This window comes from Podarcis gaigeae, assembly GCF_964106915.1.
Source record: "Podarcis gaigeae genome assembly, chromosome: 17".
NCBI classification, from domain to species: domain Eukaryota; kingdom Metazoa; phylum Chordata; class Lepidosauria; order Squamata; family Lacertidae; genus Podarcis; species Podarcis gaigeae.
Genome location: NC_139694.1, coordinates 16,206,471 through 16,224,748, shown reverse-complemented (window position 1 = coordinate 16,224,748; position 18,278 = coordinate 16,206,471). Strand labels below are relative to the sequence as shown.

General features: G+C 43.4%; 1 protein-coding gene across 1 annotated transcript in view; it reads left to right on the top strand.

The window, feature by feature from the left end:
• The window catches only part of LOC310835195 (uncharacterized protein), an 81,920-nt gene that overhangs the window by 59,154 nt on the left and 4,488 nt on the right, over positions 1–18,278 (top strand). The window lies entirely within an intron of this gene.

The following is an 18,278-nucleotide window of genomic DNA, read 5'->3' as shown; positions in this document are numbered from 1 at the left end:
TCACCCAGGAAATTGCAGCTGCAGACAGAAGATAAGAAGGTCCGTTAGTTGTCTGGAGAGGTAACTTCCTGGTTCGCATGGAGAAGCCATTTTCAATGGAAGTGCACAGATGTATTGAGGCAGCACCAGACGTTGAAATTTTGCACCTCTAGTAATTTTGCACCCAGGGCAACCGTCCCTATGCGCCCCCTCCTCCACGCTACACCACTGGCCATGGGTACACGTTCACAGAAGGCAATTTGCCATGAATGCACATTCATACTCAATGTGTCCCATTTCTCCCAAACAATGACATATTCTAGGGTAGCACTTCCTTGAGTTTGGTTTCCTTGGAGGAGAGAGCACTGGTGATGCAAGATATTTCTGCAATATTTGAGTTTATGAATGATACGCAGCTTATTGGTAGCAGTCACCACAGCACTCTTGAGCATAAAACAGCATATAAACTAACAGAGCAGCAGCAGGAAACCCACTGCCCCACATCATATTGTTAAGGGGCTTTTTGCGAGGGGCACTAGGCTATATGCCTGTGCCCCCTTCTAATTCCTGGGTCCAGCATGCATTCAATTGCTGGAATAGCCAGGCCAGCCTTGTAGTAGCCAGCTAAAGATGGGTCGTTAAGAAAACAAAGGGAGTGACTTTAAGCCAGAAGGCCAATGAGTTTACCTCCCTCCCCAACTGTCTTAGTTAGGAAGACAAAAGGGCAGTGTTTCATGTGATGGGAGAGAGAAGACAAAGCAGCAAGCCAAGGGTCAGACAGCCAGGGCTGATTTTTGCTTGAATCCAAGGCTGTGGCTATGGGAGAAGCAAGACCTCCTTGGGGTGTTAATGCTATGAACCCCTCCACTATAGGTTCAGGTTGTATATCTGTGTAAACAGACCATATATCCTGCAGTCTCCGTTGTGCTTATTTCCTCTCTTCCTTCCTCTCTGTGTGCCCATCCTGATTTTCTGCTTTGATTATTGTTTTAGGTGTTAAACTATTTGAATTGGCATATTCATTGTATATTTTAATTATGGATGTTTTAATGTAGTTGGTTTACTATGTATTTTAATTATGGACTCTGATGTCATCCTGGAATTTATGCAGATCCTAAGAAATGTGGACCAACTTTCCTCAAAGCAATTTTCAAATGCATGTCTCTTAGGTTAGACACAATGTTCACATCCAACAGTAGACTGAACCCAACCGATAATGGTGACATAATTTTTTTCTCCGTGTAATGCAGTTGTAATCTTAGCTGCCATCAAGAAGTTAATCATTTCTAGATTGGTGTCTTCAGAATGTAGGTCGTTCAAAAGAATTCATAGAAGATCAGCGGGAATCTTATATCCCATAATTTGGTCTATATATAGTCACTCCTGTAGAATTACCTAATTGATTTTCAATCCACAAAGCAATTTGGTCCCTGCTGGTTTTTGTATTACTGAACCTAGTGTGCTTCAAAGTACCTGGGTTCATACTTCAGCTGAGACAAGGTATATGTATGTATAAGCAGGTCACAAATATGAACAAGGCCTTAGCTGTTTGTACTTCTAATTTCATCTCAATACTTTGTAGTTTAAGGCAAATTACGTTTTGGTAGAGCATGAGACTTAACCTCAAGGTCATGGGTTCGAGGTCCACATTGGGTAAAATATGCCTACATTGCATGGGGTTGGACCCCAGATGGCCCTTGAGGTCCCTTCCAACTGTACAATTTTATGATTCTATCAACTTTTGGCCTTTCAGTGCCGCAAAGTAAGCTATCAAACCATGGATATAAAGTGTATTCTTATAGTTGGATAATTAAGAAGTGCCTACTGGATCAGGCCAAAGGTCCATATAGTCTAACAACCTATTCTCTCAGAGGCCAACCAGATGTCTATGGGAATCTCGCAAGCAGGACGCGAGTGCCATAGCACTATGCTCACTACATTCACAGATTGTGTACTCATGTGTTGCCTCCATGTGAATGGGGTCAGCAGATGCAGATATGTGGGATGAGCAATTGGTGGCAGGTACATTTGCCCCCCACCCCATCCACACAGTGGGCCAGATCAGAATGGAAATATCATCCAATCTGGCCCAAAGTAAATATCTGTGTCTATGCTAGTATGAGGCTGCGGCTACAGGAGAAGCAAGACCCTTTGGGGGTGTTGATGCTGTGAAGCCCTCCATCGTAGGCTCAGGTTTCATATATGTATTAATACAGTGGTACCTCGGGTTATGGGATGCAGGTGGCGCTGTGGGTTAAACCACAGAGCCTAGGACTTGCCAATCAGAAGGTCGGCAGTTCGAATCCCCGCGACAGAGTGAGCTCCCGTTGCTCGGTCCCTGCTCCTGCCAACCTAGCAGTTCAAAAGCACATCAAAGTGCAAGTAGATAAATAGGTACCGCTCCAGCGGGAAGGTAAACAGCGTTTCCGTGCACTGCTCTGGTTCACCAGAAGCAGCTTAGTCATGCTGGCCACATGACCCAGAAGCTGTACGCTGGCTCCCTTGGCCAGTAAAGCGAGATGAGCACCACAACCCCAGAGTTGTCCACGACTTGACCCAATGGTTAAGAGTCCCTTTACCTTTACCTTGGGTTACAGATGCTTCAGGTTACAGGCGCTTCAGGTTACAGACTCCGCTAACCCAGAAATAGTACCCAGAAATAGTTAAGAACTTTGCTTCAGGATGAGAACAGAAATCTGGCGGCGGCGGCGCGGCAGCAGTGGGAGGCCCCATTAGCTAAAGTGGTACCTCAGGTTAAGAACAGTTTCAGGTTAAGAACAGACCTCCAGAACGAATTAAGTTCTTAACCTGAGGTGCCACTGTAATCTATATTTGTTTACAAAGCTATTGTACTGTCAACCGTACTGTATGCTTGTGAAACATGGACCACTTATAAACGCCATCTCCAACTTTCCAATAGATTCCATCAACAGTGTCTCTGGAAAATTTTACACATCACTTGGGAAGACAGGCGAACTAATACCAGTGTACTGGGTTAAGCAAAGATCACCAGTGTCAAAGCAATGATTCTTCAACATCAACTTCGTTGGACTGGTCATGTTGTGCGGATGCCTGATTATTGTCTTCCAAAGCAACTACTCTATTCCAAACTTAAAATGGAAAGCGTAATGCTGGTGGTCAACAAAAGAGGTTCGAAGACTGTCTCAAGGGAAATCTAAAAAAATGTAGTATAAACACCAACAATTGGGAAACACTGGCCTGCGAGCGCTCCAGTTGGAGAACAGCCTTTACCAAAGGTGTCATGGGCTTTGAAGACAATCGAACTCAGGACACAAGGGAGAAACGTGCTAAGAGGATGGTACGCTTGGCAAATCCACACCGTGATCAACTCCCGCCCAGAAACTAATGTCCCCACTGTGGAAGGATGTGTGGATCCAGAATTGGCCTCCACAGTCACTTACGGATTCATTGTTAAAACCGTGTTTATGGAAGACAATCTTATTCGGCTATGAGTGATTGCCAAAGAAGAAGAATCTATATATCCTAAAGACACCAGCTCCCACTGTGTCTCATTTCCAAAAGGAAACATGATCCCTGGGTGTGTACCTGAAACCCCTGCAATCTTGCGCTGCTGTGAGATTGGGGTATTACCTAAATGCTGGTGATGAACTTGTCTTACAAAGTACGAACAAAATATTAAACTTCTATATTCAAAGCACTGCTTGTGCTGTTTTCATTAGAGTGACCAGCTGAACACTAGCTTCCTGTTGTGGTTGTCTGCACACAGCTGAAAAATAGAGTGTTGTGATCTCACCAGCCTGCTCTTTGCTTCCCTCTATGCTGTTTGGGAGATTGAAGGACTAAGAGAGACATGGTAGAAAAGGAAATATATTGTACAGGACAGTTCAAGTTGTGAACATGACAGCAAACACTTTGAAACAACAGAGCCAGCACAGCTATCTTCACTTTTCCAGGCAGAGTCCAAAGGCTGGAAGTAAATTTCACAGGCAGTCCAAACCAGCAAGCTGAGAAAACTGTGGCGATTACGCAACGATGCCACAGAAACAATCATAAGAATGTAAGAAACTTCTTTATACAGAGTTAGGCCACGTGTTTATTAGAATCCTCTCATGGACCTTTTGCATGAAAAAGAAAAAGAAATAATGACATTAGGGTTTGAGGATTGAATATAATGTTAAAAGTACACGAGAATGTTTTACTCTGTTAACATGGTGTGTCCCCCCCCCCCCTGGCAGTAGCTCTCATGTGATTGGCTGACTGTGAGTAACATGAGAGAGGCATCCCATTCTGTTGTGACTGTTATTCCAGTAACAGCCCATTTCAGTAAATGAAATAATTATCCTTAACAGGTCACGCTTAAGGCACATTTGGCTGGGCACTTTACATCTGGCTTTCTAGAGTTGCACAGAAGCTTCTAGGGGAAAAAGGCTGTGGTGCATAGGTAAGATACAGCTGTTTTCTAACTCAGCAAACTGCTAAGTTTTTAACCCTCCAGCAGAAAGCCACTGATCACCTGACACAGTTCAAGCTCTCGTCAGGCTTAAGGTACATAAAGGAAGCATGTTGTTGCTGAAATTCAATATTCCTACCTCAGGCAGGTTTGACATGTCCAGAGCTGTGCTTTTCTCCCTTGGCACAGTACTCACAACAGCTTTATATGTAGTAATCTGCACATACACTTGTAACTCAGAGGTGGGATGTGTTTTCCCCAGAACCAAACTCATGAAACAAAAGCAGGTGTTGCTAGAATGCTACTTTGATGCCTCTTATTAGCTTCTTGATTCCTATTGCTTTATTGCCTAGCAGGCTTTGATATAAGAGCTTTTCAGATCTGCTTAGGTTTGCTGATGAAAATGAATCTATTCCAAGCATCTCACATCCCACTGAGACATTGATAAACTCTCATAATCCTCCCTTCATTCCATTACTGAGAGGATAGGAGCAGCTACTATTGCCCGTGCTGATCTATTGTCTACAACACAGACTTAAATACACATTCCTTCTTGCATGGGAAACATTTGTCTGTTTTTCCCAGCAGTATTATTTGCACCATCATCAAAGCAGCATTCCCAGGGGAATGCCATGAGTGGTACAGAACCAATATAAATTTGTATGGTAAGTATGTGCTGTGATTATCTGTGAAGCAATCTGCAAGAAACAAAATACAAATACTGACTGGGTTTAAAGCACAGCCCAAGAGCAACTGGTTTTCAGTACAAAAAGGTTAACTTTGTCATTCTGAGTATTTATACGAAGTGAAAGAGACCACATTGGGCTTTAAAGGCCCATTGATTTCATGATAGTGTTAAATCAGAGCAGGATTTTTGTGCAAAAGTCCAGGGCCCACTCAGCAGGGTGTTTTACTAGATTTTGAAATGAATAAATTAATGCCCATTACGATTTAAGTGGGCTTTCCCCTAGGACCTTCAGGTAATATGCTGAGCGAAGGCTTTTCCCACAGTACTCAGCAAAGAGATCCCATGGTAGTTGTTACAGCCCAGGTGGTTACCTTTGTTCTTGTGGTCAAGAATGTTGGAGTCATGCATGTCTTGTGGCACGGATCCTTCTTCCCAACACTGCAAGAGGAGAGCTTCATCTGCCCCAGCTGCAACAAAACATGTCTCTCCCATTATCACAGCCACAGTAGGCCCTGCAAACTTCCTGCAATTAGACTTCACCCCCAAAGGTGCACTCCTCAATTGTCTCCCGAGACAGATAGATGCCAACAACTAGATACAGGTAGAGGATTGCAGCCTTAAGGTGTTATAACTATTTTCAGCCTATGCTTAAATTGCATTTACTCTTCATGCAGAGATATTTGACTATCTGCTGTACTAGCCGTCTATCTAGTGACTTTATTCACTGCAAAGAGCTAAGGGCTCAGTGGTGTGGACATGAAAATTCAGGGTTAGCTTGGCACTCCATATGCAACCCAGAGGGCAACATTCCATTGGGGACCGAATTGATAAATGCATTTCTTTCTTCTTGGTCCTTGGAAGAAAGTCATGTTTCCATGACAGCAGCTGTGAACATTTCTACATAAAAGGGATTTCCCTGCAGACTGACTGTTGAAACTTTTTTTTTTTTTTAAAGGCTGCTTACATGTAAGCTAATGGAATGCTGAAAACTTTACTCTGCAGAATTTAGCAGAAGAATGTTCCAAGCAAAAGGGTAAGGATCAGGGAATGTGATACCAGAGCGACAGAGCCACGGTCTGTTATCCAAGAGCTTAAAGGTAAAGGGACCCCTGACCATTAGGGGTGACCGACTCTGGGGTTGCGGCGCTCATCTCGCTTTATTGGCCGAGGGAGCTGGTGTACAGCTTCCAGGTCATGTAACCAGCATGACTAAGCCGCTTCTGGCGAACCAGAGCAGAGCACGGAAACGCCTTCCCACCTTCCCACCTATTTATCTACTTTCACTTTAACGTGCTTTTGAACTGCTAGGTTGGCAGGAGCAGGGACCAAGCAACGGGAGCTCACCCCATCACAGGGATTCGAACCGCCGACCTTCTGAGCCCAAGAGGCTCAGTGGTTTAGAGCTTATACAATGGTAATTCACTCTCTTTCTATTGTGCATGGCGGGTTTAATGACTATTTGTGAGGCCTGTCACAGGTCATCCTTTCCCAGCCTTTTCCTGTTTTGTTTCCTAACATGCTCCATTCTTCATTCAACAAACCGAAAAAGGAACAAGCGAACCAAAAATGAATTGCTGTTCTGGCTTTGGCAGTTCCGTGAATGTATTTATGAATGGAGAGGCCCAAGCTATGAAACATAGCATGTTTTTAAAGAGCCTGAGTGAACAGAAATGCCCCAGGTTCAATCCACAACATCTCCAGGTACAGCTAGGAAATACTGTTAGAATTCCTGCTCCAAGATTGCAGTCATGGGATTGTTGTCTATCACATGACGGTGATATGTTTTGACTCCACAGAGTGGGAAGTGACGGAGACAGGATGTTTGTGTTACTATGTTCCGTGAAGTTGGACTATTGCCCTTTCTCTCTTTGCTGTCTGATGCTAGAGAGAGAGGGAGCCATGTTGCAGTGCTCCGTGTGTGTTTATATGTGAATAAAGTAGATTAGCCAAAATGCTGAGTTGCTGGGTTCTGTTACGCAAGCTGCCCAAACTCTGCGGATCCCTAAGTGTGCTGATGTCTGTTGGCATCGGTCGTTGTGGTGTTTGGGTAGAAGAGCGCTTTTGAAGTTCCCGAACAATTGACCAGGAGGGAGAGAACATGCCAGTCGGGCATGTGTCTCTGCCAGGGTCCTACTCAGGTGTAGGATGAGCTCCTGACAAATACCCCTGTCTGAACCTCTATGTCGGACTAACTTTTCCATCTATAAGATTCCCCCATGTATAAGACGATCTCTATTTGGGGGGACTCAAATTTAAGAAAATGGGGGGAGATGGCACAGAGCTTTTTTTGCGGAGGATTACCCAGGGTTGTTGGGCTTTTTTTAGGGGGGATTGCCAAAAATCGCTCACCCGAATGCATCGCTATGTCTACCTCCCATCGCTGGCAGAAGAGAAGCTGCCATTTGACTGCCCAAATGCCAGAGCATCAGCCAATCAACACCACCCATTGATGCAGCACCCAATAACATGCACAGTAGCCGCTGACAGTCTCGGCAGCAACCAATCAAACGTCCATCCTATGCACTACCCATGTAGAAGAAGAAGAAGAGGAGGAGGAGGAGGAGTTTGGTTTGATGTCCCGCTTTATCACTACCCGAAGGAGTCTCAAAGCGGCTAACATTCTGCTTTCCCTTCCTCCCCCACCTCTGTGAGGTGAGTGGGGCTGAGAGACTTCAAAGAAGTGTGACTAGCCCAAGGTCACCCAGCAGCTGCATGTGGAGGAGCGGAGAAGCGAACCTGGTTCCCCAGATTACGAGACTACCGCTCTTAACCACTACACCACACTGGCTATAAGACAACCCCCACTTTTTAGCATGATTTTTATAGAATAAAACATAGCCTTATACAATGAGAAGTACGGTTTAAGGCAGTCTCCCATGTTCTAACCACTTTTGCTATGGAGGAGTGTGGGATAGCAGCATCTCCTGCTCTTCCTCCTTAATAGTTGTCTCTTCTTCCCCAGCTTCATCCCAGCCGCGCTGGGCTCATTCTGCGTCGATGTCAAGGTGCCGTCTCATAATATATTTCACCTGACGATGTCACTTTAAGTACAGCTGCTTATTTTAAAGCGTTGAGGGATGGCTTCTTTCTCTCCCCCCCCCCACACACACCACTTCAGACTACATTAATATATAACTTTTACATCTGGCCCTTTTATTTTTGCAGCTGTCGGCTGATGTACATCTCGAGCCTGACAGCAACGCTCCGCAGTGACTTATAGCCTAGCCAAATCGCTGTCAGACAGCAGCAACTTTGGTGAAGTTAATATACTTTTTTACAGTTATCAGGGTAGATTTAGGTCTTCCTGCTGCGACAGAGATGTTAAAAAAAAAAGTAACTGTAATATTTTGAAGACGAGGATGCTGTTAATCTTTTGAAAACAGAAAAAGGCTTTGTTGAGTATAACCCTCAGAAAGCTTAACTGAATGTTCTGGACTCTACCGCAGAAGTGGGGAAGCTTGAATCCAGGGGCCAAATGCAGACCTCGGGTTCTAGAACAATGGCTCTAGTACCGTGCTGGTACCAGGTCTGGAACAGTTCTGAATGTCCACATGTTCCTTGGGAGTTCAATGGAAATTTACTTGGTTTTTTCCTAACTTTTGGTGGACATGGTTAGACTGTTTTTGAGCCTTGAGTACGCTTTGTTTTATAGTACTGGTTTTGTGGTTTTATTACTGATATTGGTGATATTTTACTGTTACCTTAATTGTGTTCTGAGATTTGTATTAATATGATTATTTATGAGAACTGTTTTGCAGTCGCTTGTGACAAAAAATGGCATATAAACATATTTAATAATAATATAGATTAAATAAACATGAAAGTGGCCAGATAATTTTCTATTTGCAAATAGCTTTCATCATGCAGCTTGAATATGGAACATTTTTGTTTCAGTGCAGTCACTAGAACGCTCTGTAAATTAGGCCTGGTATCACCTGTAACAGAATATAGGTGCCGAATTTCCTGGTTGTAACTTTTAGCATTTACAGAGTACACTCTGCTCATTCATATGAACTCTAGTTAAAGCGCAATCAGGTTATTTTTTATTGCAACAATATCTAGAAGAATAGCATTGCTAATACATTACAGCAAGAGCCCTGTGTCACCTTAAAGACTGACAAATGTATTTTCCCAGTATATTTCATTTATCAACTTCCTTACATTTATAACCCTCATGGAACCCAAGGTGTTGTGTATGTGGTTCCTGAGCAGTCTTTCTTCCAGATGCTAACCAGACCACGACCTGCAGAGCTTTAGCAAGGCAGCAACCTCATGCCTGGGAAGAAATTATAGTATAAGTTTTTTTGGGACTAAAACCTATTTTGTCAGATGCATCTGAGAAACTGGGCTTTAGTCCACTGATGCCTATGCCATAATAAATATATTTGTTAGCATTTAAAGTGCCACAGGACTCTTTGTTGTTAACACTTAAGCTGCTCATAGCCTATAGCCCTATCTTGAATTGCATGCACTGGAAGGTACATAATTAAGATATCAGGAATAATCAGAATAGCACCCATTTCCATGCAGAGAAACAGATTCTGTAAACAGAACCCACATGACTGTGTTAACAGATTCATCAAAAGTGTTCCTAAAATAAATCAAATCCATCTCCATCTGCAGGTGACTAATTATTAAGAGCCAACTTGTCTTTTTCCCCCAATAAATATTGCTTTTCAGCAAATTATCCTTCTTTCCTTTTCCTGTGCTGACTGATTTGTATTGTGGCTGCAGTAATAACACCTAATTTCCATATAGATTAAAAATTACCTTGAAGCCCATTTACACCCTGATGAGCAAAAGACAATACAACAAAATGCTGATATATGGGTTCCATTAAGCCCATGTTGCATGAAATATTAGCAAGACCTTAAACATCAGAGTTTACTTCCATGGGGTGCTTAGACAAAATAGACTTTCAGGTGCCATAATTGGGAGACTTCTAGTTTGGGGGTGACAGGTGAAAAGCCGTAACAGGTGAGAAGAAACAGTGCTCAGAGGTATGTGAACATAAGCACAAACAGTGCTTATGTATGTGCAGTATAAGTATGGAAATTTGGGAAACACTGGCTTGAGAGCGCTTCAATTGGAGAACAGCCTTTACCAAAGGTGTCATGGACTTTGAAGAAGCATAAACCCGGGACAAAAGGGAGAAACGAGCTAAGAGGAAGGCACCTCACTGTGATCAACTCCCGTCTGGAAACCTATGTCCCCACTGTGGAGGGACGTACTGATCCAGAACTGGCCTCCACAGTCACTAATGAACACACCACCAAGATTGTGTTCATGGAAGACATTCTTACTTGGCCACGAGTAATCACCAAAGAAAGAAAGAAAGGATAATAATAATAACTTATTATTTATACCCCGCCCATCTGGCTGAGTTTCCCCAGCCACTCTGGGCGGCTCCCAATCGGGTGTTAAAAACAATACAGCATTAAATATTAAAAACTTCCCTAAACAGGGCTGCCTTCAGATGTCTTTTAAAGATAAGATACAGTGGTACCTCAGGTTACATACGCTTCAGGCTACATACGCTTCAGGTTACAGACTCCAACTAACCCAGAAATAGTACTTCAGGTTAAGAACTTTGCTTCAGGCTGAGAACAGAAATTGTGCTCCGGCGACGTGGTGGCAGCAGGAGGCCCCATTAGCTAAAGTAGTGCTTCAGGTTAAGAACAGTTTCAGGTTAAGAACAGACCTCTGGAACGAATTAAGTACTTAACCCAAGGTACCACTACTTCCGGGATAGCGCGAACGAGTAATGGCGGATTCCCTCCGAGCTCCGGAGGGAATCGGCTCCGTCGAGGACGGGTCTTGCCGTGCCGGCGACACGGGGACCCTTAAAAACCGCAGGCGCGGAAGCCTGCGGACCTGGTAACTCGGTGGGCACCTTAAGCGCCCTCCCCGACCCGCGAAGAGCCTTTTTAAAGGCTACGGAGTGGACTGGAGAGTGGCGCGGTGCTGAGAGTTCATCGCTACCTCGGCGGAGCGAAGCCGCGAGCCATTGCCGGAGAGCGCTGTCTTTCTTCCTGAAATTTGGACTGAAATAAGCAACCCGTGAGTAAAATGAAATTTCGGCACTAAAGTTTTCATCCTTGAATTCGAGTACGATCGGGGGACGTGTTAAAAAGGAAGTCCACACTCCCCCCCCACCAAAAGTTTTAAAGCAAGGAGAGGAGTATTAAGGCGGAAAGACTTTGGTGTTTAAACATATAACTTTTACGAATTGGACTAAGAAGTTACTGTGCTGGAGAGAAGGAGAGAGAAATTTCAGAAGTTTTCCTTGCCTGGCTAACCCCCCACCTTTTTGGGATCCCGGGAGTGCCCTGCGTGTGAGCCCGAGGAAAGGAATAAAGAGTTTGACAGCTGTCAAAAGAGCTGTCAAACGGCTGGCCAAGGCCTGGAACTGTGTAACAAATATCTTTTTGGGTTAAAAGTGTTACAACTAAACTGAATTGACTGGAAACAAAGTAATTTTGATTAATAAAGTAACAGACTGTTGGAAAAGAATCATGATGGAAATCCCCCTGGAGGAAACTAAAGACATTGCAATGGCTGCTGAAGGAAAATTACTGGCAGAGATACAGAAAATGTTTTCTTTTGTGGGAATTCTACAAGAGCAGAGTATGGCTATGAGTGAACAGCTGGTGACCTTCAATCTTAAACTAAACAACTCTGTTGATGGCAGTAAGCGAATGGAAAAAAACTTTGCAGCTGCAGAAGAAGAGATAACTTTGGAACTGGGGGAAAAAGAAGAAGAAGGAGAAGAGGAAACCCAGGTGGAGAGCATCAATCTAGAGCCTGTAACCTTTGGGAACAAAGGAAATAAAGAAGATGACCAGTGGACTACAAATCTGCAAAAGGAGAGAAAGATAAAAGAAGAAACCCCTGCAATAATTGGAATAATGGACTATAAAAGAGTAAATAAGTATGATGGGGACTTCTTCTTTAGACTGGAGCATGGGAGATCGGTGGATCCTGGGCAGAAATTGTTTTTGACTGATTTGGAAGGAGGAAAATATGAGGGGCTTGTGACAGAACTTCCTCGAGAAGAAAGGGCCAACAAAAAGGACTACCAACAAAACTGGTGGAGAGAGACTAACTGGGGCTTAAGGGCCTCTGATGTGAGGAATCCGGGCTAAACTGTTTTTTTCTTTTGAGGACATTGGTCTGGGAAGGGACAGGAACCGGGCCAGGGGGGGGAGGGGAGAATAGAGTAATAAGAATCTGAGATTTTGAATTGAAATATTATGATCTTTGGTTAAATACAAAAAGGGAGGAATTCGTGGGAGAGAATTTGGGCCGACCTTAGAAAAAGGATTAAATGTGTAAAATTGGATAAGTAAAACCGGATCAAGTAAAAATGACAAATTGTAAGAAAAGATAGGAACTGTATTTAAGAGATGAGAAGAAATAACTTGCTGAGATAATTAACGAAATTGGAAGGTGGGAAGGGGTGTGTGGGGAAGTCAATGAAAGAAGGTAATGAAAATAAGGGTATGAAATTTGAGATGTTTTGTTTGTTTTTCTTTAAAATTCAATAAAAATTTATTAAAAAAAAAAAAACCCAAGGTACCACTGTAGCTGCTTATTTCCTTGATATCTGATGGGAAGGAGTTCCTCAGGGCGGGCGCCACTACCAAGAAGCCCTCTGTCTGGTTCCGTATAACCTCGCTTCTCACAATGAGGGAACCGCCAGAAGGCCCTCGGCGCTGGATCTCAGTGTCTGGGCTGAACGATGGGGGTGGAGACACTCCTTCAAGTATACAGGACCGAGGCCGTTTAGGACTTTAAAGGTCAGCACCAACACTTTGAATTGTGCTTGGAAACGTACTGGGAGCCATTGAAGATCTTTCAGGACTGGCGTTATATGGTCTCGGCAGCCACTCCCAGTCACCAGTCCAGCTGCCACATTCTGGATTAATTGCAGTTTCCGGGTCACCTTCAAAGGTAGCCCCACGTAGAGCGCATTGAAGTAGTCCAAGCGGGAGATAACTGGAGCATGTGCCACTCTGGCAAGACAGTCGGCGGGCAGGAAGGGTCTAAGCCTGCGTACCAGGTGGAGCTGGTAAACAGCTCTCCTGGACACAGAATTGACCTGTGCCTCCATGGACAGTTGTGAGTCCAAAATGACTCCCAGGCTGCGCACCTGGTCCTTCAGGGGCACTGTTACGCATTCAGGACCAAGGAGTCCCCCAAACCCACCCACCCCCTGTCCGCCCTGGCTTTCAAGGGAGATTCATTTAGGATATGGCTAGTTATGGTTATGCCCTGCATGTGTGTTTCCTAAACCTAACTGGCTGGCTACTGTTGGGAGACATGCACCATTGCAGCTTGAACCTATGCTTCTTTCCTCAAAAGCAAATCTCACTGAGTTCAGTGGGACTTGCTCCTTAAAACAGGCTTAATATTGAGGTTCCAAGCAGAACAACCGAACAAGGTTGTAGCTGGACAGTTTGTCTGATGTAGTAAGGCAAGGCTTATATCCTTTGGTATTAGATAAGTAGTTCTTTCTCTGAATTTTCCTCTTGATCAGTGTAGCTGATGCTGTATTCCATTGGCACAAGATCTAAAACAGACGAACGGTAGATAGGAGAACCATCGCCCCAGAGTCATTTGCTTCCTGTAGTTGGGATCCTCTGTAGCTGTAAAACAGGGGTCAGCAAACTTTTTCAGAAAGGGGCCAGTCCACTGTCCCTCAGACCTTGTGGGGGGCCAGACTGTATGGGGGGGATGAACGCTTTTCTATGCCCCACAAATAACCCAGAGATGCATTTTAAATAAAAGGACTCATGTAAAAACATGCTGATTCCCAGACCATCCGCAGGCCAGATTCAGAAGGCGATTGGGCTGGATCTGGCCCCCAGGCCTTAGGTTGCCTACCCATGCTCTAAAATAAGGTCCATCACCGAGAATATCTCCCTCTTCAGGATCTGATATTTTTAACAGTGGAAAGAAAACTGGATTCTTCATTCCCTCTCCTGACAATTGGTGTTGAAGTGACCATTCCTGTTGTTTCAATTTATATACCACCACCCTCATCAGCAGATCCGAGGGTGGTGTACAATATTAAAAACACATTACAGAACATCAGTGATAAACACATAATAAAAATCCATAACCACAGACAGCCTAATAGTAAAATAATCATCATAATAACAGTCCATTTCCCCATACTTTCATAGGCCATAGATTATTGAATAGCCATAGGCCTTGGTAAAGAGGAATGTTTTTGCCTGGCACCTAAAGACATGCAGTGATGGTGCCAGGTGAGCCTCTCTGGGGAGAGCATTCCACAATCGGGGAGCCACCACACAAAAGGCCCATTCTCTGACTTAGGCTATGTACACAAATTAGTAGTAGCTTGAAACACAGCAAGGTTCCCAATGTTTCCTATCGCTGTTTCAAAGCACATTTTTACTTTGCTGTACCAGTATGTGTCACGAATCTCCCCCCCCCCCCCCGTGCACATTACTGGAACTGTTTCCCCATGCCTGTAACCCCCTAGACTCCAATTCATCTGTCATCATCTGAGCATGTGCAATGGCTATCTGAAGTGGACACACCTCAGCTGAACAGCAGCTTACGTTTTCAAATTGAAGGGAAGTTGGTTTGAGGGGAAATATATTAAAAGCAGTATTTCTTACAAAGCGACGGGCTACACATGGATTATAGCTAATGTCAGGAGAAAAAAGGTAAAGGTAAAGGACCCCTGACAGTTAAGTCCAGTCGCGAACGACTCTGGGGTTGCGGAGGGAGCTGACATTTGTACACAGACAGTTTTTCCGGGTCATGTGGCCAGCATGACTAAACCGCTTCTGGCGAAACCAGAGCAGCGCACGGAAACGCCGTTTACCTTCCCGCGGGAGCGGTACCTATTTATCTACTTGCACTTTGACGTACTTTCAAACTGCTAGGTGGGCAGGAGCTCAGACTGAACAACAGGAGCGGGGATTTGAACTGCTGACCTTCCGATACGCAAGCCCAAGGCTCTGTGGTTTAGACCACAGCGCCACCCGCATCCCTAGAAGTACTAAGTACTGCCAGGAGTACTTAGCTTCAAATACCTGTATCAGGATTGATCCCCTTGTGGATCTACCAATGCTTCATCCAACTCTACCCCTAAGCCTCTTAAGATCTGCCCTTTAACTCCCCGTTTGTGGAATGATCTCTCCAGGGAAGTTCAGCTGGTGCCTTTATTTTACACCTTTAGCCGCCAGGCAAAAACATTCCTCTTTAACCAGGCCTGTAGCTGATTGACATCATTGTCCTTTTAAAATGTGTTGGGGGCAGGGTTATTGGGTTGTTCTTGTTTTTATTATGCATTTTGTTTTTTTATATTGTTATTTTATGTTGGGAAGTGCCCTGAGGCCTGTGGGTATAGGGCTGTATACAAATTTAATAAATAATAATAATTAATAATAATAATAATTCAACTCTACCCCCACAACTAGCAGGAAAGCCCAGCACCAACAACAGCTATTAAATAATTGTTTTCTGCATTTGACTATTTGCTTTTTGTTTTCCTTCTCTCTGTCTTCAACCTACAAAGCTTCTCCTGTCTTATCTGTCAAGTTCTGCTTCACCATCATTTGACACTAATAGGGCCTTGATTTGGAAGTTACTGGAAAGCATTCAATGGGCTTTGGACAAGGTTAAGAGGAATGCTTTTTCAAATCAGCAGCTGCTGAAGGGACACAACAGGAAATGCAAATAAGAGATCCTCATTGAACATAATAAATGGCTTCTTTTCTAGAACCGGAGAGGTTGGAAAGAAAATCTATTCCCACATCCAAGTCAAATTAGATTTGGATGCTTATAATTATGGCCTAATAAATCTAACCAAATGGCACATTATAGCAAGGGAGAGGCGATGCGCTTTGAAAAGGAGGTTTGCAAAGGAGTCAGGTGTAAGGCTTCTTTTCATTACTATTATTGGTAATTACACTGAAGCGCTGTCCAAAATCACAGATTGCCTGCATGAGTTATGGTGATTGCTTGCTACCAGTAACCTTAGAAATACCGTAAGCTCACAGACACACACAGAAAAATGTCTAGGAGCAATAGTCCTTGAAACACACCATTTTCCTGATGTTGGGAATGGTGGTGGAAGTCAACAGATCACAGGTAACAAGGGTTCAAGGCTTGTCTCCCAGTGGAGACAAGGATAACGTGTTATAAGGTTTGCTGTGCGGTTCCCCCTGCCCTTTAGAGTTCATTGTTGGCTGATTTGCAGAAGAAAGTTACAGATTAGACCAGGCATGGCCAAACTTGGCCCTCCAGCTGTTTTGGGACTACAATTCCCATCATCCCTGACCACTGGTTCTGTTAGCTAGGGATGGGAGTTGTAGTTCCAAAACAGCTGGAGGGCCACGTTTGGCCATGCCTGGATTAGACTAACAAGTCCACATCTGTATCTCAAAGCCTACCCAGATCCAAATTTTGTTGTCCATATTTGTTATAAAAGTTTTGTGGTTTTTCTTTGTGTTTTAATGATTATTGTTTTTTGAGTACAATTGTTTTTGAACTGTTTTGTGGCTTTTTGCTGTGTTTTACCAACCATTTCATTTCTATACTGCTTACATAGCTCTTTGATTAAGCGGTTTAGAAAATCACTGTGTAAAATAAATCAATATTTCTGTTGTTGTTTTGTTGCTATCTTATTGTTATTTGGGGGACATTTACCGTAACTTAAGTTTTACTCAAAGTAAATTACTGAAATTAATGGGCGTGACTAATTCTTTGTCTGGGCTGTGGGCTCAGTTAAGCCCCCTTCTTTTGTTTTGCGTTTTTTTAAAAATAAAAAATTAAAAAACACATGAATTTCCCTTTTCACATTTTGCTGCCAGCTGTATTTTCTGTTTCAAATTAAGATCTGCTTACATAGCAATCTGCCAGCATTTCTGTACAGGGTGTGCTAAATGCAGCTGGCTCCATATCTTACTAGCTTTGTAAGATCACGTTATAACCCTCCTCTTGTCTTCATTAAAAATAAAAAAAAATTCATGGAAAGCTGTAAAAGCAGAGCGACCGCCAAAAAAAAAGTATATCCTGTAAAAATCATTTCTGTTTCTCTTTATAGTAATTTTTGGCAATTAGCAAATAGTGTTTGGTTTTATCCTAATGCGTTTTCAATATTTGTCTTGAATATTAGTTCAGCCTTGTCAAAATTAAATTGTCAAAAGCTTGTGCAAGTATCAGCTTGTTTTGCAATCCATCTGGCTTAGTTCAGTTTACTGTCACTCAGCAGGCTTGCCAAAATGAGATACTCAGCATAACTGAATTATCTCAGTAAGATTCAGGCTACAAGACTTTACACATTTGCCTGGGAGTAAGTCTCACTGGACGCAGTGGGGCTGGCATCTGAGTAGACGGGCACAGGGATGTACTAACGGACTCAAGAATTCTGTTAACAGATGGCAGCCATTTTTTCAGAACTAACATGCATACTGTATAGATTGGGACGTTAAGCTTTGGGCAGTTTCAAGTGCACAGTCTTCTCATTAAAAAAAAGAAGCAAGTGATTTGCACAGCGGTGCGGCAATAAAACTGCTAGCACATTTGCAAAGCTAAGCAACAGTCCAGCGTGGTTTCAAATTGGACCCCAACTCTACAATTCTATACAAAATCTCAAGAAATCAGAAAGGGGTGTTCCCAGAAAGGGATGTTCCTATGTGGACAGGGGCTCTGGAGTAAAGGTTCCATGTGATTAGGAAGTATCCTGGCATGGCAAAACTCTCTGAATTACACTGACTTTATTGCACTGGTTGTTTTGTTGTTGCTTGCTTTACATGCTATAGTGTTTGATATTCTAGTGACTGCAACATTTGTTAATGCTATTGGTATTGCGAGCCACTTTTGAGCTTGACATTTATTGTTAGAAAAGCGGAATGCAAGTACTGTATTAAATCAACTCGAAATTTAGTTTCCTGCCTCCCACAACTTCTCAGTCTATAGAAGAGATAGAAAAGTGATGAAGTGACTTTCAGGTAGCGTTTTGTAAACACTGGAATTGGAAATGTGAGCTGCTGTCCCATTCACTATACACTGGTACCTCTGCTTAAGAACTTAATTCGTCCTGGAGGTCCATTCTGAGCCTGAACCTGTTCTTAACCTGAGGCACCACTTTAGCTAATGGGGCCTCCTGCTGGTGCCACTGTGCAATTTCTGTTCTCA